At 49.5% G+C, this 20,719-nt stretch overlaps 1 protein-coding gene across 2 annotated transcripts in view; it reads left to right on the top strand.

Annotated features, from left to right (window-relative positions):
* The window catches only part of PPP2R3B (protein phosphatase 2 regulatory subunit B''beta), an 877,473-nt gene that overhangs the window by 637,249 nt on the left and 219,505 nt on the right, over nt 1-20,719 (top strand). The window lies entirely within an intron of this gene.

The raw sequence follows: 20,719 nt of genomic DNA, 5'->3' as shown, positions 1-20,719 counted from the left end.
TGTCTATTTACGTATGCCATCACCTTCCGTATCTTCATGGGTATGCCCAGGCCCCTTATATTCCAGCTCAGTAATTTCACTCCAGAGGGACCACTCTTAGCCGTCATCTCCCGCACGTTTCCGAAAAGTTTCAGCAGTCCTGTGCAGCTTTGTAACTTTAACCCCCCCAACTTCCCCTAGATTCCCCCTCCCTCATAGTACCCTGACCTTTGGCTATGTTCTCCCCCCCCCCCCCCCCCCCCCCTCAATATTGTATTTAACAAAATTGTGCACTCGCATTGGGGGCGACTGCTTCTGTGGTGCTTGGGGACCCGGATATGCAACAGAAGAGCCATGTTCCGGCCTAGCCACTGTGGACACCTTAATCACACGTTCCTAAATCACATTATGAATTCACGGAATAATGTACAAGGTACATTACAACTTTGCATTAGAGGATCAGCACAGGCGTAATGCACATCTCACTGCACTCACCACGCCATATATGTCCAAGTTTGTATCTCGGTGTAGCCTTCAAGAGGGGGCACCAAGAACACAGATTCTGCTGTTACACTGTCGTGGCCCAAGTGCATCACCTGTGCGATGACCTCAAAGGTACTTTACAAGCTATCTATGTAGTCACTCCTCTTCTTCAGCTGGTTGCTTGTCCGGTCGGGAATGTTGGCCTGACGTATTCCACATCTATGACGGGTAATCATTCACCACAGCTCTGCTGCTTCGGAAAATTTTTGGCGTCTGCGTCCTGCGTCGATACGCTGTCATCGAGGGCCTCCGTCGAGCTGACGTCACCGGATGTTATAAGTAGGATGCACGACGCCCGTAGCTTCAGTTCTGTTTTTTCCACGAACGTGTTCGCTTCGGAGATTTCGGTGCGCCTCGGTTCTTCTGAGTACTTCTATCGGTTCTTCGAACTTGTTTGTTTGTGAAGATATCATGTCCTCGTTGTCTTCGACCCCGCGGCCGGGTTTCAAGAAGTGTCGGGACTCTGGTTCCAAGATGTCACTGACGGACCCGCATGACGCCTGACTTTGGTGCCTCAGTGAGGACCACGCCATGGATGATTGTGACAATTGCCAGTCGTTAACATCGAAGGCCTTGCGGGAGCGGAAGAAGAAGCTTTCTGTTGGTAGGGTGTCCAAGCCCGGAAAGTCTAAATCCGCTGGGCTTTCGACCGACTATTCGAGAGGCGACACTCCGCGTCGTCGGCATAAGTCCAGGGGGGTCTCGGTCCCGCAGTGGGTCCCGCCATTCCTCTGGGGGAAGTGCCGTCACCGGTCGCCTTCCCTGTCCTCGTCCGAGGAATCCGCCCATCAGCGGGTTGCTTGTCCCAACAAGCATTTTTCTCCTGCGGAATGGGATGCATTTCGTATGGAGATGTTGGCGATTTTCCAATCGCAGGGCCCCGTTCCGTCCGCGCCTCTGAAAGAAGCCGGAAGGGAATGTGCTAGGGTCGCCGCTCGCACGCCTTCAGGCTCTGGCGGTCGGCGTGATCATCGGGGGCCTTCGAGGTCCCGATCGGACAAGGTGGATTGCTCTACCCATGCCCACTCGAGGTCCGGGTCCTCGACGCCCTCGAGACTGGTGGATCCTGTGAGGTCTTCTAAGAAGACGTGGAAGCCATCAGCGCCATGTCCGTCGAGGGACTCTCTCGAGGCTCTGCCTTCGAGGAAGTCATCGGCGCCAAGGCCGTCGAAGGACACGCTCGGGGCTCCGCCATCGAGGCCTGTGTCAGAGCCATCGGCGCTGCGCTCAACGTCGATGCCGAATCCGTCGACGCCCTTGATGCCTTTTGTGGAGGCTTTACTGGAGGTACCCCGTGTGTCGGTGGAAACTCTGAGGAAGGCCCTGAAAAAGTCAGTAAAGCCTGTATTTGAGCCTTTTTCTGTGCCCTCTTCCAGAGATTTGTTCCAGCCTCTGGATTATATTTCTGATGTGGACGAAGGGTCTGAGGAAATTTTGGTTCCTTATGAGGTTCCTGATGACCTGTTATCTGGTCATAGCCAGTTGGAAGACCTGCGTCAGTCTTTGGACGATGCCAGTGGTCTTGATACCTGCCCGGAGGTTGAGTTTGGCAGGCCTGAGCCTGGTACGCATGCTGAATCTTTGTACAGGCAACTCATGCTGAGAGTGACAGAGTACTTGGGGTGGTCTGCGCCGGCGGTGGATTTTCTGCAGGATGATCTGACGGATATCCTTGACCAAGGTCCATCCACTGACCCGGTGCTGCCATTTCATATGGCTCTACAGAGAAGGGTGGCAGCGGTGGCTTGGACTGCCCCCGGAGAGTCTCCCGGCAGTGAGCAAGTCTTTGCCGAAAAAATACTGTCCAGCCAGTAGCGACCTCTGCTACTTGACTACGCACCCCACTCCGGAGAGTTTGGTGGTGCAGGCGGCTATGGCCCCAGCAAAGCAGGCGTCGTACCCTACCATCCCTCCTGATGGGGGACGACAAACCTTTTGATGGATGGGCGAACAGTGTTTTCTTCAGGGGGGTATGGCTTTACAGGCAGCCAACTCCGTGTGTGCCTTAGCACGTTTCACTCGCACTCTGTGGAATTGTGTATCTTTGGTGGCTGAAAATATTCCCGAAGGGGAGGAACGGGATGGTTTTCTTGCCCTCGTTCAGGATGTCAAGGATGCCATGTGTGAATCCGTTCAGTCATGTCTGGACATGGCAGACTGTGTCAGCCGGTCCATGGCGGTGAGCACCGTGATGCGCAGATTTGTGTGGTTGCGGAAGTCGGGGTTCACTCTTGACGTACAAGTCCAGCTTCTCAACATGCCCTTTGATGGTGAACATCTTTTTGGCAGCAAGGCTGACGAGAGCCTTGCGAGGTTGCAGACCTCCAAAGCTGCAGCAAAGTCGTTGAGCACTGCAGTTCGCCAACCTCTGCCTTTTCGTGCTAGGGGACAGCAATGGAGGGGAGGCTCCTTTCGATACTACTCTTCCTTTGGTAGATCGAGGGGAGCTGCAAGTCGAAGGGGCCACCGTAGGAGTGCCAAAGGTGGACAACAAGGTACTCGAGGTGCCAAGGCCGCTCGGGCAGTTGCCTCTTTGACCTCAGGCACTGCCGCAGCTGCTTCAGCTCAGTCATGAGGCCGTGTCCACTTGGTTAGCCGGGTAGGGGTAAGGCTGGCGCAGCATCTTGTAGAATGGCGTGCCATTACTTCAGATGTGTGGGTTCTGGAGATCATAGCCCACGGCAACTGTCTTCCTTTCCGGCAGAGGCCTCATGACAATCCACCAGGGAATCTCTTTGAAGAGTCCGGACCCGCTCCTGGCACAGGAAATCAAAACCCTGCTGGAGAAAGGCGCCATAGAACTGGTGCCTGTAGCGGAGAGGAACAAGGGTTGGTATTCCCCATATTTTTGATCCTGAAAAAAGACGGGGGATTCAGACCCATCATGGACTTGCGTGGTTTGAACAAGCTCCTCAGGAAGGACAAGTTCAAGATGGTTACTCTTTCTTAAGTCCTCCAGGCCCTTCAACTTCAGGACTGGTTGGTGTCTCTCGACATCAAGGACGCTTACTTCCATGTGCCGATTCATCCCAAGCACAAGTACCTGAGGTTCGAGGTTAGCGACTCAAATTTTCAGTTTCGGGTCCTGCCGTTCGGGTTGACCTCCGCCCGAGTGTCTTCACCAAGCTGCTGGTGGCAGCGTATCTCAGGAAAGGGAGATTCACGTCTACCCCTACCTGGACAATTGGTTGATCAGGGCGCGCTCTCCCGAGCAAGTCCTGGATCATCTGTCAGTCACCTACCACTCCCTTCACAAGCTGGGCTTCTCACTCAACTGAAAGAAGTCCCACTCGGCACCTGCCCAGTGGCTCCAGTACATGGGAGCAGTGCTCAACACATCCCTGGGGCAGTGTTCGCCTCCCCAGGTGAGGGCTCATCACATTCTGCAGATGGTGCAAAAGTTTCAACATGCCCAGAGTCTCCCGGCGTTTGAGTTCTTGAGGTTGCTCGGCCTCATAGCATCTTGCATTCTTCTGGTGCCAGAGGCCATGTTGCGGATGAGATCTCTGCAATGGGCTCTCAAGCTCCAGTGGTTGCAGTCCTCCGGCAGAATGTCGGATCCCGTTCAGGTGCCGCCCTCAGTCGCCCAGGATCTTCTGTGGTGGGCCGGTGGAGGCAATCTGATGAAGGGGGCTCTATTTTGGCTACCCTGGCCGGAGGTAACGATCGTGACGGACGCGTCCTTCATGGGATAGTGAGCTCATGCCAACGAGTTGACAGTCAGCGGTCGTTGGTCTCCGTCGGAGTCCAGACTCCATATCAATCTGTTGGAGCTGAGACCCATCAGGCTTTTCTGCTGTCTGTGCGTGGGAGGAATGTCCTGATTCTGACGGACAACACAGTTGCCATGCACTACCTCAACAAAAAGGGGTGGCAGGGTCTCTCCCTCTGTGCATAGAGGCGATGCAGCTCTGGTTCTGGGCCATCCAGCAGCAAATTTTGATCTCGGCAGTTCATCTGGCCAGAAATGAAAATGCGGCGGCGGACGCTCTGAGCAGGCAGAACAGTCTCTCACGAGTGGGAGCTGGCTCAGGAGATTCTCCTGGAGATCCTTCGCCCTTTGGGGGACCCCACAAGTGGATCTCTTTGCCACCCGTGCCAACTGTAATCTATCCAGAGGTCAAGTCCCTCTACCTTCATGCTTGGCTGCTGAAAGGTTGAGGTATAAGGATTGGGACCTTCCTGAAGACGTGATGGAGGTGTTGCTTTCGGCCAGAAGGCCCGCAACAAAGTCCCTGTACCGTTGCCGTTGGAGAGAAAGTTCTGCGACTGGTGCAGGGTTAAGAATGTGGATCCTTTTTCATGTGCCATTCCTGTGGTTCTGTCTTTTTTGCTTTCTTTAGGCCACAAGGGCCTGCAAGTGGGCACCATTAAGGTTTACCTGGCGGCACTGTCCATATTTAAGCGCCCGTCTGAGGAGTGTTCTCATTTTAAGATTCCTTTGATTTCCCAGTTTCTCAAAGGGCTCACTAATGTGCTTCCGCCGTTCCCTTTCCAGGTGCCTGGTTGGGATTTGAACCTGGTTCTAAAATTCCTCATGGGAGCTCCATTTGAGCCTTTACTTTCTTGCCCTTTGAGACTGTTGACCTTGAAAACTGTATTTTTAGTTGTGGTCACTTCCTCTCGCAGACTGAGTGAGTTGCAGGCACTTTCCATTAAGCCACCCTTCACGGTGTTTCATAAGGACAGGGTTGTCCTTTGGGTTCGTCCTTCTTTTCTTCCGAAAGTTGTGTCGGAATTTCATTTAAACCAGAAGGTTGTTCTTCCGGCGTTCTATCCTCCTCCGCATCCTGGTAAGGAAGAGGAGAGGGTCCAAAGGTTGGATCCAAGGAGAGCTTTAAGTTTCTACATCTCACGCATGTCCCGGGTCAGAGTGGATGATCAGCTCTTTATTGGATACGCTGGAAGGCGTTTGGGACAAGCTGTTACTAAACAGACTGTTTAGATGGATTATCTTGACAATTTCTGAATGTTACCGCTTGGCAGGTAAGGACCCTCTGGTAGGCTTACAGGCCCATTCTACTAGGGGGTGGCTGCCTCTACTGCCCTGCAGAGGGGTGTTCCCATTCATAACATTTGTGAAGCAGCCACATGGGCCTTTGTCCCTACTTTTGTCAAACACTACTCCTTAGATTCTATCCATGGGCAAGATCTGGCCTTTGGCAAGGCGGTCCTCTATTCTGCAATTTAATTGGGCATTATAAAATTCTAAATTCTTTCCCACCTCCTTACGTTGGTACTGCTTTGGGAGTCTGTCTTAGATGTGGAATACATCAGAGGAACCAATCCCTTCGAAGAACAAGTTACTTTCTTCCCTGTTAACGTTCTTTCGATGGAATGTTCCGACGACATATTCCACATCGCTCCCTCCCTACCTGCCCCTCTACAGAATTTCTTATGCAATTGCAGCTTTCGTTTCCACAAGGCTTTCTGTAGTCATTCTGGCAGAAGATTGGTGCCACACGTTCTGGGAAAAAACTACAACTGAGGCTACGGGCGTCGTGCATCCTACTTATAACATCCGGTGACGTCGGCTCGACGGAGGCCCTCGACAACAGTGTATCTAAGTCATCGACGCAGGACGCAGACGCTGAAAATTTTCCAAAGAAGCACAGCTGTGGTGATTACTTGTCATAGATGTGGAATACGTTGTCGCAATATCCCATCGAAAGAACGTTACCAGAAGAAATTAACTTGTTCTTTTGTTCTTGAACTCCATGCGAAGGTGAGCTGGGTACAACATAGCGTAAGATATTATTCGTTCCCTTAACAGTTTACTTACCCCGATGAATGTGTGTATTTCCTGTTGGACCGCCAGAGTGTAGTCAGGAAAGATGCAGATCAAATTGGAGCCCATTCTCAAATCTTGTTTTTCTCTTGCGGGCTTCAAAAACATGTCTCTGTCCCTATAGTTCACGAGCCGTGCTGTTATCAGCTGGGGGAACGCACCTGTTTTAGGTTTTGCCACCAGTGTTTGATGTGCTTGCTCAACTATGTACATTTTGGACCAGCCGGGATCCCCCAGCAGGTCTTTGAACAGTGTCTCAACTGCCAGTTTAATGGATCGCTTCAGGGTTTCCTCGGGCACACTGACAATACAAATAATATTCTGCTGCAACCTCGCCTCTTGGTCTTCGCACTTCAGTTTGATGGTGCCTACGTCTTTCACCATGTTTGTCACTGTGTTCTGTAGCTCTTCTATGGCGTCTTCCGCAGTGCGTTTCTGCCTCTGTGATGTGGTGTGTGGCTTTTTCCAACTGGGCTTGGATCGTGGTCACGTTGATAGTGATGCCATCCAACTTGTCATTGATGGAAGCACATTCTTGCTGCATGATGGTCAGAACTCCTTGCAGATCAGTGGGCAGTGATGGCAAAGTCGTTGTCACTACTTCTTGGCCGTGAGCTTCTTCGCCTCCAGCATTTGTGGGTTTAGTGGTTGGTTTAGCAAATTTGTCCATGGCGCTACTCTTCGTGGATGATGCACCTTTGTGCATTATACTGCAGCACCTAGGCAAATGTACAGCATCCAGTCTTGCGTGTGCTGCAGTTGGACGAGTCCGGGGGCTTTCCTAGCCTCCTGCTAGCCCACAGTATAGCTGTCAATCTTAGGTCAAAGGGTGTGCTAGTTGACACCTGCCCTCTGCAGTGCTGCCCACTAGCCTATGCGTCTCGGCACAGCCTTGTAGTGGGTTTATGTTGCACTTTGCGGGCCAATGGGCAAATGTGCACCTCTTGTCGCAGGATGTGCAGGCCAATGGAGGGTGTGAGCAAGGCCTTAGATTAGAGAGCTTTCCCTTATCTGCCCCAAAGATGTAACTAAAAGCGCTGTTGGCGTGGACACCACTGCGCCCCTCGCTCTCATCCGTGTACGCAGGTCAGTGATGGGCACAAAATCAGGTGAGCAATGGTTTATCGTGGCCGGGGAGAAGCGCGGAGTGGAAAACCGCGCTGTACAGTCTGGGCAGGTATCTGCTGCTACAAGCGCTGTTGGTGAGAGCCTGCAGTGCTCAGCGTTGTGGGGTTCTACTATCGGCAGGTGTAAAACAATATATGGTCCTCTGTTTTGATATGTCAAGGGGTTCAGTTCCCTGGAGCAATTGGGAGCCCTCAGCTGCCGCCTTTGCCTACTTCCTCAGTGCCTGCATATCACGGCCGGCACGATCCGGTGTCAGTATACGGATGTTAAGGTCTAGGATTGAATACACCCAGTAATCCGACTGCAGGGTTGATTGTGGGGTTGTGGCGACAGCCGCTTAGTGCATTAATGTTGGCTCATGAGGCGGTGCTGTCCTCCGTGGGCTCTTGTGGTACGAGTTCATCGTGTATAAAGGCAGGCTATGGCAGCGCTGCACCGGGTACAGTCACCAGCCCTTCTCGTCGCCCGTTCCAGCAATGTTAGACCTGTTCCGGTTGGTGCTCTTTCCCCACCCTGATGCGGGACACTGGAGTCTCGGGACCGAGGTGAACACCGGGACTCGTGTCACACGCCTCGGCAGTGCCAGATCTCTGTCTGCTGGCCGCAATCTGTGTCCTCTTCACCTTGTCTCAGAGAGCAGGCAGCAACGCCAGCTCTGCAATAGGGGGCTGTCGGGCCCCAATCGGGTCCACTTTTGTGTCTTCGGCCATTGCTATGGGCCTCTGCGACTCATCCGCAACGTCCTCTGGAAGCTATCTGGCCCACCCATGCAGGAGGAGCCCATGCGGCCAGCATGTCGCCTCACACACACCTGGCCCGGGCTGATCGTGGACTTCAATTATCTCTGCAGTTGTTGGGGCAATGTTCCCAATGTTTGGCCAGAATGTGCCAACCCTCTTTATACCTCTTTCAGCACGATTTGTTGGCAAACCGGACATGTTTTCTGGCAAAATTATGCCGGGTTCTTCAGCATGCGAACAGAGCTCACGCAAGGACTTTCATGCGACCAAGCACGCAACAGCGCTTCCTTCCAGGGCATAATTAGATAGCTTCTTCTGTACTAATTTCGCCTCCTACTCTTTTCTTTCCTCGCACTTTTTCCTCACGTTCTCTTGCATTATCCTACAGTAGTGTACTTTCGTGAGCTGTGTTTCTGACCAAGGCTTTGCCTCCATCCCCACACATTTCTTTAGTTGCCTTTGCACCTGCTTTGGCAAGCATAGGCATAATATGTGGTAGAATAGTGCCACTGTTTGGTTCCACGGTTCTCGCGTTTCAAGGCGCAAAATCTCTTGAATCGTCTGAATGTAGTGTAAGGGGGTTCTCGTCCCCCCATTTTGCGTGCCATAATCGCCCTAATGTCTGACGTGTCTAGGTACTGTGTCCATAGCGCTTGCCATACGGCCGCTCGGGAGTTAGCAAATGGCGCACCATCATGCGCCATGTCCTGGGTGGTTACTTCTGGGTACCCCGCCCTTCTCCATACGTCATCAGCGGCTTCCCTGAGGATTGCCACGAGTAGCCCCTTTACGTCCCCCACTGCTAATTTCTCTCCCGCTGTCATCCTTTCCATTTCATATATACATTTCCCCGCAACTGCAGTTAACAAGGGTAGCCTACACCTCAAGTTTTCCTTGTCTATGTGCTTCCGTGGTATGTATTGAGGTCGCCCCCCTCCCTTTTCCAGCAAGGGCAACTGTGTGAACCAGATCTCTCCGTTTGCTCCCCATGTCAGCGTGATCTGCCTATTTGGTCTCTCTGCGTCTTTAATGTCGGTACATGCCTTTGTCGGCTCCCCCTTGCTTCGACCTGGAAGATCTCTAAGCATCTGCACGTATGGGATCAGGTCGTCCATACTGCGTGATGTGTCTCTGGACTGTTGAGATCGATCGTCCTTGTCACCCCTAAATCCCCCTGTCTTTTCCGACTTCGTATGTCACGCTTCTATCTGCGCTTTTCCCCCTTGACCAATACTTGGGGTCACCCTCATCCTGCCTTCCCTCTGCGTCCCCATCTGACTCGGTGTCACTCTTGAAAATCGTGCGCAAAGCTCTGCCTCCTAGGGATCGTGTCTTCACTGAGATTCCCTTCAAAGTCAATCAAGTCCCTGCTACACCTTCTCCCGGAGGACCCCACGTCTGTCCTATCCAATGGAGTGGAAGTGCTGTCCTGTGTGGTGCTGCTGTCTGGCTCTGTTCGCCTACCTCCCCCCGCTTTGTCATCTACTGTGGCCATTCCACACTTTATTCTTAGGTCTCTTATTGCGCGCTCCTCCTTGCATTTGCGCTCTCATACGAGTCGCTCTATTTCCAACTTTCTCTGTTCCCTTCTCACTAAAACTTGCTTTTCCTTCTCTCCGGCTTCCCTTCATCCCTCTAACTATATGAGCTCCCTTCTCCTTCTCATCTCTTGCCTTTGCTTGTCTCGTCGCGCTCTTGCGTCCCTCCTAGTCTTCATCCTCCTTACTTTCTACTTCTTCCATTATCTCTGCCCATTCTCATGCTTTGCTGCTCCCCTTATGACCTTCTATTTCTTTAGTCAGCCCGCTGATTCTCCCGCTGTCTTCCTATCCAATTTCAGAAGTATCTGCCCTCCTACCCATTCATTTGATGCTATGCCCTCTAACCCCTCCTTAGTGTTCGTCTGGGCCACTCTCAATGCTCCCTTCCCACTGCCTGTCTGTCCGACCCCTTTCTGCCCCTCCTCCTTGGTACATGGTGGAGGTTCAAATATTGAATTTGTGTACCCCTCTGCTGCCTTTAGCTCCTGTATAGGGTATAATCCCCGCGCCTCTGCTACAGCCCCTTCTTTCTCGTTCTCAGGAGAAGGTGAGGAAGCAGGGGGCGAGGGTGCTGGCTCCAGTGTGTCCTGCTGGTTCAGCATCCATTGACGCCTCGCTACTTCCCCCTCGTCCTGGAACATTTTCCAGAGCTCAAATATCACCATACAATAGGCCAACCTCTTCCCCTTATAGGTGTCTTGTATGTGTGTAATGTTTGCTGCACATTTTTGGAGAAACTTCGGCATTGTGGCCATAGCTTAGTCAATTTACCCTCTGTGCTTTTCATCCATTCTGCGCTATATTTACAAATCTTACCCTTATATCGCGAAAGATCCTTACATAGGTGCTGTAGGGTCGTATCCCCCCCGCACTTCCCTTGATGCATTGCTTTTATACTTATTTTACCTCAAGTCGTGACTTTCGCCACTCTGTTATTACACAAGCACAATTAATATTTTCAGCTCAGATTTATGAATGTCACAAATACCAGTTCTCAAACATTCTTCTCGAGCCTCTCTGGCTCCAAAACAACCTCCTCAGTCATACCCACCAATTTCATGCATGCCCCTTCTGCGCATCACCACCGAACAGCCTCCTCTGTCACTTTTAAGTTTCTTAACACCAACTTCTATGACTCCTTGCGCTCTCTGAATCCTATGCACAGACCTGATGGGTGCGTCAGCACTTCACTAAACAAGAGCGTGCTAGAGATCACTTGCAATGCTCACAATGCTAATGTCCCGTTAAACAAGCATTTACACATCCCCAACATGAACCCACAGCTGTCTTCCTGCCTTCCAACAGGGGATACCAATATTTTTCGTGTTCAATCATTACTTAGTGTCGCTTTTCAGATACGCCTCCTCAAGACTTAATTATACGAACACCTTCCGCAATCTAGGCCGTCTCCCTTTGCTAAGCCTTTAGAGGGAGATACCATCATCCGTGGCCCGAGCTAAAATGCCAAATTCACAGGGAATCCAATATTCACATAACTTCTGTCATCCGTGCCCTTAAGTCAATCGTCTATATTATTCACCAGAACCTTTTCCCCCAAGACCAAATATGCCCTAACCACAGAAATGAATCTACTTCTACTCCTTCCCCTACTATGCGTCACAATACTCAACACTACTAGACAATACTCACCAGTACTCATTACCACCCCACACCCACCCTTACTTTCCCACTCCACCTAGTTGCTGTGTGGCTCAGTCAATACTTATACTCCTTGATCCACTGATGCTGGTCGGCTACCGGCTCCCCCGAAGCTGCCACGCCACCCTTCTGGTCTGCTGGACTCCTCACAGACAGCAGGCAGGATGTTTCCAAGCTGCTCCTGACAGCCTTTGTACGGGGGTGCACACGCCATGAGACTCGATTTCCATGTGGCACCCTGCAGGCGCTGTCTTGGAAGAGGCGGCTTATGCCGAACGGGCATTGTAAACCATCCCTTTGCTGCCAACTTGTTGGTGAGGTCTGGTAGGCCTTAGGTCTGTGGGTTACTGTGAGCTTCCCCTTTCAGCTCCCAGGGCCCAACAACCCTTCCCCCAGAACAAACAGAGGGCAAGTTAGTTATTACAAAAACCGACTGGGATCATACAGGACATCCAAAAATCTCCAGAGTTACCGCTCCCAAACTTATGTCAAGCCTTTTTGTTGCAGAGTATGGTCACAACATGGGCCCGTCCCCAAAAAACCTATTCCACTTTCTGATTGGGTGATCTGAGTCATATACAGTATAGATTGCCCCTATGGATCTGGGTTGATTGGCCCTCTCATGTCAGGTGGCTGGCCTGCCTCTTCCCCAAGGAACGATCTGCTACAATGTTGCAGGGTCGAAGGATTACCATTGGCCCTTGCCCTCTGCCATCCACCGCTGGATTTCTGTCCGCTGATTGGCTGGAACTGGTCTCCCCAGGCCTGGGACCCAGCTCTGTTCTCAGCGCACTGTGCACCTCTTCAAGGTGATAAGAATGACTGTGTTCCCAAATGTATCTTTTAGCAGTACCACTTTGCCTGTGAGAGTGCTCTCCACGTTGCAATGTTGTTTACAATTTCATGTGTCTCTTCATGTCTGTGTTGCTGAGAAGTGTTCATCTTCCCGCCGTGGGTGAATAACCATTGTCTAGCTCGGCAGGATCACGTGGTTGAGGATCGTGAAATCAGGCGTTTCTGGTCTGCAATTTGAGGATTTAATCAGTTTTTCTGCAGATGGCCCCTTGTTTTAAGTTTGGAATGTGCTGCTTTTCTCTGACCTTGGCTGCGAGCCCTGGCCTTCCTGTTCTGAGCAGCCTGGTTCCAATTTCCCTAGTCTCTCGTCCTGCGGCTTGTGGCCTCACGTGCTATGTTTCCTATAGATTAGTCTTAGTTGGTCCTGCCAGGCTCCTTATGTGATCCTGTAGTTCCACTTGGTTAGTTACCATAAGCATATGCAGGCTTGCTCTATATCTCTTCGTTGCCTTGCATTCAGCTTTTCTGCACTTGGCTAATGTGAAAAATAATAAAACCTTTTCATGGTATGTATATCCACTAACAAAAAACATTGTTAAAGGGACATTATGGGTAAGTAGCGCTACTACAAACCTATCCCTTTCCTGAAAAACTATGCTAAAGGAAGGGTCTGCTTACAGTGCCCTACTAAATACCTATCAAATTCAGTGAAAAAATGTTGGTAAAGGGACGTTATGCTTCAGTTGCCCTAAGACCAACCTAACAACTTCTGTGCAAAAACGTTTGTTACTGGGACGTTAGTTACTGTGCACGAACACCAACCTATCCATACTATGGTTACAAGTAAAACCGAAAACCCCCAGATATTCGCCAATGATGGTAAGCTAAGCAACCATAACTCGTGCCAGCACTGTGCACTGCTAAGACTATTACCCATGACATCAAAGATGACATCACAAATGTCACTGATGACATCACATGTGCATTTACCTTTCATGAAAAGCCTCTACAAGGGATTGTCAATATAATTTTGGCAGGAAACTATCATGAAACAATTCTCATTGTTTTAAGTATGCCATTGGCACATGTCGTAAAAAGGCACAAATAGACTTCTTCACAATGTACCGCGCTTTCTCCATTTGCGGACCAAATTTAACATAATGCAGCCACATCGGTGTGTGCGTAATGCGATTAAAAAGTGATGTAGGAGATCGGAAACAGACGCATGACCTGGCCAAGTGCCTCCTTCATCACAAACGGCACTACAACGCGTGTAACATGCTGTGCAATTTTCCCTCTACAATGAAGAGCAATAATGTCGGCATGGTCGCGCGTCACCAAAGTCTCAAACAGACAAACCAAAATCAGTCACTTCGTTGTAGGTACTCCATAGCAGTACACATCCGCATGATGGAATCCAAAATGACCAACGACTGCACAGGGTTTTGCATTCACTTTCAATCAATGTATTTAGAACTCCCCCAAATACTGTACGTTGTGGCTCATGAAACACACAGCCATAACCACACCCTCTGCATTTCTGTCAACACACACACCGTATACCACAGTCTGTGCGTATAAACCACACTCAGAAACCTTATTGACCAATCCTGTAGCCTCCACAGGCCCATTTCTATGGACGCCATCTGCAAAAGGGGCGTATGTGACACGTGCAACCCTGCAACTATGGCGATGTCCGCTGACCTTTCGTGCTGTGCGCGCGTGGGAGTGAGGGAATACATTTCAACCAGGGTAGTGGAGTTCGTTAGTAGCGGCGGCTCTGAAAAGAGCCTTTTTTTTCTTTTTCTTTAAAGGTGCTTCCATGGAAACACCCTTTTTTTACGGTTTTTATAAGGATTTCTGTGTTGTGTACGTCAGCTCACATTCTTTCAATAGGGTTTTCAGTGCAGCCAGTAGATTGTAAAACAAAATAACATAGCCACTGACCGACAAAGAAATGCCATTTGCTTTGAAAAGGTGTATATATCGAGAACCAATGTTGTCATTCTCATAGGAAAACATCCCAGCACAACTCAAGATGTCACACATGCTTCTGTTGATGAGACACCTTCTGACCTTTAACTGGCGACAACAAAAATTGGAATAGTCCCATACTATTTGCAGTGGTATACATGAGAAGAGCACCTTGGCAGTGGGGAAAATGCGCTTCACTGCTTTCATCAACTTCTTCAGTTGACGGTACACACGGAAATAAACCATGGATCCTAAATGCAACGCTCCATAGTGCACGACCATACCATGTACAGTTGCGAGTGTGCCCTCTTGTCAACATTCTGCAAGCAGACAGCCGAAACTGCACACATCGCCACAGCACCACAGAGCCTCCACTCCCTCCAAATCTAAATTGCCATCAAAACCTTTTTCGACGGCATACTGGAACAGATCTTCCACAAAGGCATCACCGACTATCAAAACAGTGTGCGTCTCCATCAGTGTCTGCCACCCTCACTACATAGAGTAATGAGAAAAATGTTGCCGCCCTTCACTGTGGTGCACACTCTGAGCACCTGATTGGACAATTCCCACAGTCCCATTTCCATTGACCAGCATGGTGAGAAGCGCAGAATGTGGCACCTGCGCTTCCCCAAGTACCGTGAGGGCTGTGTTCCAGTAAAGCAGGAGCAGTCCTTCTTCACGTTCCACTATTTTTTCTCCATCACTACCTCATTGGGTACTGTTAAATAGTCACACGCATCCACCAGTGGCATCCAAGACGTTAGCCTCTAACACTGTCACCTCTGTACAACACTGCATATGCACCGTTGCACATTGAGCCTCCAAGTGTCGTGTCATTGGAAAGCACGTCCAGTGGAAAGTTCAGTAAAAGAATGCAAGATTCGGGCATCAACATTCATCCACATGAGCACCCATAACCACAAAGTGGAGGTATGAAAACAGTTTCTGCAGTATGTGTACAACTCCGTCATATGTGCCTGTGCGCACAGTATCTGCCAGTGAGCGTCCATTACGTTCTCAAAAAGGTTACTGTTTTTTTTCTCCCATCCATTGTCGTCAAGTGGCACTTCAATTGTATATGCTTGCAACGTTTCCATTTACCCGTATCACCCATTGTAATATCGAAATAGCTCTTTGCTTTCCTTTCGACAATACTAAGAATTTGTTTCCGTAAATCGTAGAAATATCCCACCAAAACCAGCACTGAATGTATGTTACCAACCTAAAGCAACGTCCGAAAAACTCACTTTCTCCACAGCTATGGATCGCTCTAAGCTAGACTATTGCAACAGCCTTGTTCTATATCTGCCTGCTGGTACTCTCCGCCCTCTGCAACTCATCCAGAAGGAGACTGCGCGCCTTGTGCTTGGCCTCAAGCCCAGGGATCGTTTCTCTCTGGGACTGAAATGTCTGCATTGGCTCCCAGTAGCAGAGAAGAATAAGGTCAAAATTGTCTGCATTATGCACTGGGCCCTGGGGCCTCAATACCTGCAACTGTCACTTCCTAAATTTCTCCGTGCTCTAGCTCTTCCCTCATCCGCCTCCAACTCCTTCAGGGTCACTCGCTTCAGCAAGCAATCAGTTGGTGGTAGATCTTTCTTCGGCTGGGGCCTCCCTCTGCAACAGCCTCCCTGCGTCCCTGAAACATGACGAGAACCATCGCCAGTTCCGAAAGCACCTCAAAACCTTTCTCTTTGCCTCTGCTTTTTTCTCCTCCTATCCCCTGCTGACTTCCTGGCTGATACTGATTCTGCACTGGTTACCTGGCCACTCTCTGAGCTCGGGGCCAGGCAACCTCCCTCTACCAGTCACACCCCTTCACTAGCTTTGTGGCAAACCCCCCACTTGGGGACTGTTTTCTGTATCCCTAACAGTTCCACCACCACCTGATGTGTGGAGTTATCCTTGCACTTGCCACCATCGGGCCGTATTTTTAATTGTCATCGTTTCTTCCCATGTACTGCACTTTCTCCTCCCCCTCTCCATGCACTTGGGTGATCTGAGTGGCACCTGGCCTAGTAGGTTTGTTGTCTCTGTCTCCCCTCTGTTACCCCGCCCTTGCCTTTGGCGCACCTTCAAAAACTTGTGTATATGCGCAGTACAAATAGCATATCATACAATATCACATCATATGATATTATACACCCATTGCATGCATGACAACAGGATGCCTGCTACTTACCTTGTACACATCACAAAAAATAAAAACCTCAGCACCCCACTTACTGTAGACTTATGCAAATTATCACAGAAAAGCAGCACTAAGTGTATTTTGGCAAGTACATACAGTGCATGCATACATACAGGATGCCTGCCCCTTAGCGTGCACACTTCCACCATAGTCTTCTGCATGTCTTTGTACAAAGAGACCTTCTGCCACAGTTTTTCCATACACACCACACCCAGAAACCTTATTGAGTAATCCCTTTGCCTCCACAGTCCCATTTCCATGGCTACCATCCTGAAAAGGGGGGGATGTGGCAAATTTAATCCTAAAACTACTGGGGAATCCGCAGTTATCGTGCTAGGAAGAGAGGGGTTGTGGGGGGAAGAAGTGTGAAACCGGTTAGGGGATTGGGTCTTTATTGTACCCTTGGAAAAGATGTTTTTTTTGTTTTGTTTGGGTTTGTTTACGTGCTTACAAAGAACTTGTTTCGTTTTTGCTCTTTATTGGAGTTTTTTTGGTTGTCGCCTTACATTGTTACAGGATTGTCTTCAACACTTTTTGAACAGTGTAAAACAAAACAGCATTGCCAATGTTGGTCGAAAATGGAGCCATTGCAAATTTTGCTCATTAATGATGTCCTAGTCAGTGGAGAGCATTCCAGCAGTGGACTTAAATTGACACATGCTAATGAAACACCATCCGACCTCTGGCTGGGGGAAAAATACACCGGCATGGTCCCATTCTCCTCTTGGTGGTGTGTTTGAGAAAACCACCTTGGCAATGGGAAAAATCTGCATCACTTCTTCCATCAACTTCTTTAGGTGACAGAGCAAACGTCTACACGACATGTACCCCAAATGTGCAGCTCCATAATGCAGCACGACAACATCAACAATACAGACAAAGGCCACACATCTGCAAAGGTCAACCATACCACCGAAACTGCCCTCATAGACAGTGCCCCAGAAAGCCTCCACTCCTTCCAACGCAAAATTAGCAGCCATACCTCTTTTTGCAGCATACATGTACAGATCGTGCACAAAGTTATCACCCACTATTAAGACTCTGCGCCTCTCCATCGCTGCCTGCCATCCTCACTGCACAGACTGGGGAAAAATATTACCGGCCCTTCCTGTGAGGCACACCCTCAACACCTGATTGGCTAATTTCCACAGTTCCATTTCCATGTTGTTCATGCTTAAAAGGGCAGGATGTGGCATGTGTGCTTTCTCAGCTACAGTGATGGCCGTACCCCAGTAAAGCAGGGACAGTCCTCCTTCCCTTTCCACTCCAGACATGCATCAAAGGCACTAGGCCATCTCCACAGAGAACACACCATAGTACACTTTATGTTTAAATGCTCATGTCATGTGCATTTCACTCCCCATCTGTAATTGGACCATAGCCACATGCTTTCTTGCATGGCTGCATAGCATTGCGTTGGGTGTACTGAACGCTATGTAGGTGCCTGTGTACATTCCATATTTTACATGTGTGGTGCTGAGCACTTCCTTTCATGCCGCAATATCTTATAGCACTTTCTAAGGCAAGAGTCTAAACACAGCAAATGCAAATGGTCACATGTGGCTCCCTATTGTGCAACAGGTGCAATGATGTACACCATATGCTAATCTACGCATAACAGTGCACTTCTGCTGTTCTACCATGTCTACAATGTCCTCCACAACCACTGTGTAAAAGTCACCAACTTCAAATACTTGCCGAGTTACAACTGCATGCCTTCATTGTGTTGTGGTGAAGGGCTAGGCTGTTGGGTGCATTGGCTATGTCCTACGGCCTTTGGCCATGCACCCAACAGTCTAGGCCTTGGCCACACCCACCACAACATAACAGAGCCATGCAAGCGAACATTTGGCCAGGTTCCAGAATTCACAAAGGCAACATAGGCACCAGCACTTCTACCCAACCAGCGCCTCATAATACAGCGATGCATGCTAACATGTTCCAGTTACTATATTCCACACACATACCACACTGTTTGGCACCCCTACCCACTTCCATTCCCAAAGCATTCTATTACTGCCAACCAAACAACAAATTATTGACATTGGACTGGCTTGCAACTCTGTAGTAAGTGCATAGAACCAATACTGCACGACAACACTTACTAATCTGCGCAATGCAGACTACCGAAGCACATATAAGAACCAGATCAACCGTACCCTCTTCTATATGGACACTAATCCAACACTGCAACCTGTGGACACGTTACACCACTGCTCACTGCAGCATCTACACCCATACAGCCACAACTGTAAGCAGTAACTGCATACAATCAATAGTGCAGAGTGCAGTACAACACTTACGAATCTGCTCAGTGCAAACTACCCAAGCACATATTGCATCCACTTCAACCGTACCGTGTTCCATACGGACAGTATTTCTACACTGCACCCACTGGACACGCTGCAGCACTGCTCACTGCAACATCTCCAAGTATGCACCGACAACTGTAAGATGTTTTAACAATCACCCCACCCATGGAACCAACAGTGTATGCAATGTAGCCAAACCACACACACACAAAGTAACAATGGCAAACCTACTTTAAACCAGTCAACATACTTGTCGGTGCAAGGGCTTCAGCCGTGCATGCAACACAACATATGAAGGGTCGTATGAAGGGCAAACCCTAGCAAACGCAAATGCTCACATGTGCCACCCTAACGTGCAACACGTACAATGACCTACACCATATGCTAATGTACGCATAGCAGCTCCCTTCTGCTGTGCTACCAAGTCTACAATGTCCACCACAACCATTGTGTAAAGGTCCCCATCTTCAAAGACATGCTACGGACTTACCACACACAACACACCATAGTACACGCTATGTTTAAATGTTCATATCATGTGGAATGCACTGCCCTTCTGCAATTCAGCCTGCCACCACTCATCACAGAAAGAGATCGCCGCTGGAGCTGTCATGCCATAACGAAGGCTGCCTGCGATCACCACACAAGATTGTTGCCTGTTGAGGTAAGCGCAAATTGGTGTAGTATGCACGGATACCGCTGGCACACCACCGTCTACTTCTAATGAGCTATATCAGGTGAAGCACTTCTCACTCCCCCACCCTTGTCATCCCTTCTTCCCAACACCAGATGCCGTAAAGTATGTTTTCCAAGCCCTTTCACAGCCACATTGTCCTCGGATACAACATGCCGGCCGCATCAAACGTATGACACACATTTTTTGACTCTGCAGCGAACAAGGAAATGGGACGCCAGAGCGGAGCCAGATATGACTAACTCTAGTGGGCACACTGACGTACAAGAGCCCCAGCCATGCACACAATGCCGTAAGGGCTTGGCACTCGCACCACAACACTCTCCTCTGATACACCATGGCAGCATTTCCCAAAAACTTTGACACACAGCACACTTCCCTCCAGCCAACCACTGGCCTCGTCCAAATTTCGCCGACAGCACGGCGTACTGCAAGCCCATGAGAATTCTGTCCATGGAGCGAACAGGGAGCTGGGTCCACGGAGCAGAGCCAGATATCACTCATTGTTTGAGATATACATTTCAGTTCTTTGCAACAAAGGTACTGGTCGGATTTCCACCAAACACACAAAAGCACGCTTTCTGACCAAAGTCCCGCTCCTACCGCAAACTTGGTGCAAATCCATCCAGCCGTTCAGCCTGTAGCCGTGCGCAAAGTTGTCACCCGTTCAGTCTATGGAGAAAAACAAATTTGGGACCCACTAACTTCCCCCCCTGCACACAACCTCACCAAACTTGCCGAAAGAATTCAGAGGGGGTCATATACATTTATTTTGCAATGGTTGGTGAGGATTCCTCCAGGGGGAGCGAAGTTATGAGCTGCCGAAAAAGTGGTCTTCCTATGGGTTTAGCAACTTAACCATAACTACACAGCCGCTACTGCGTGCCGTATAATGCCCTCTATCTACAGAACTGTGTAAGCATGTTCTTTGTGTATTTAAGTGTGTGTTTGTGTAACGTTGTTCATGGTTGCAAATGTACTTCATGACAAACGTGGGTATGTCGTGGTGTCACTAATGACGTTGGCACAGTGGTTTCTCTGCATTAGTCAGCGTCATCCATTGAGGAATTTGGTGCCATGACCAATGTTGAAGCACCTTTTTCCATAAAGATATTGACTGGATAAGGCTTGAATGGCTGTGTGAGAGAATATCTTTCCACATATGTGTCAGTCACTGGCCCTCCTGGGGGCAGTCTGAATAGTGAGTGACTTTCTGCGTTTTTGACTCTTCAAGCAGTCATGTTCATGGGGCTGAGGAGGGGCATTCCATGGACCCTCTCTTCAGAAGCATGCAAACATGGTCTTATGATAAGGGCCTGGAGAAAAACAGTTTGGACAAGCCTTGCTTGGCATGTCTCGGTGATCCCTGAAA

Source organism: Ambystoma mexicanum, chromosome 7p (genome assembly GCF_040938575.1).
Source record: "Ambystoma mexicanum isolate Mex_15411 chromosome 7p, UKY_AmexF1_1, whole genome shotgun sequence".
NCBI classification, from domain to species: Eukaryota; Metazoa; Chordata; class Amphibia; order Caudata; family Ambystomatidae; genus Ambystoma; species Ambystoma mexicanum.
Note: the sequence above shows the minus strand (reverse complement) of the source record. Positions and strands in the feature narration are given on the sequence as shown.